We start from the raw sequence: 676 nt of genomic DNA, 5'->3' as shown, positions 1-676 counted from the left end.
ATTTTTTATAACATTGTATCAATTGACAATGTGAAAGCAATGTGAAAGTGTTGCTCATAGGGATACATCTACAGAGAGTTATCAACTGAATTCAGCTCATTGTTTAACTGCCTTTGTCTTTACTTCTTCTGGCTCAATCTTACCACTATTATAGTGTTTAGGCCACAGCACGCAACTGTTTTCATAAAAAGAAAGCCCTAAAAACCTACGATACACAACCTGCTATCAGCAGAGAGGCACAGTTAGCAACTAGCTGGTGAACACAGGGGAGCACTTCTTTTCCTGAGACTGCAAATGAATGATAATGTTGCTCCAAAACTGCTGGATGTGTAAATAAGCAGCAACTGTTTTCTAACAAGTTCAACTTATTTCCACTTCACCCAAATAATCAATTATTGCAGGTTTACATTTTTTAATTTGTTTTAATTGTTGGGACATCCAGTGGTCAAGTTGTTAAGACAGATGCTATATTCCCACAATGTCCCCAGTTTGAACTAGGGACATTTGTTGTATGACATAACTGTCTTTCCCTGTCTTTTTTACTGTATCTAAACTATCATCTGTTCAATTGGGGCAAAAAATAATCTTTATCAGCTGATTTATTAGTCTAGCTTTTTTTTTAAATGCATTTCAAGGCAGCAACTCAGTTTCTTTTAACAGGTGTGTGTGTGTGTGT

Source organism: Morone saxatilis, unplaced genomic scaffold (assembly GCF_004916995.1).
Source record: "Morone saxatilis isolate NCDOM2014 unplaced genomic scaffold, NCSU_SB_2.0 Contig5, whole genome shotgun sequence".
NCBI classification, from domain to species: Eukaryota; Metazoa; Chordata; class Actinopteri; family Moronidae; genus Morone; species Morone saxatilis.
This window is presented reverse-complemented; position numbering follows the sequence as displayed.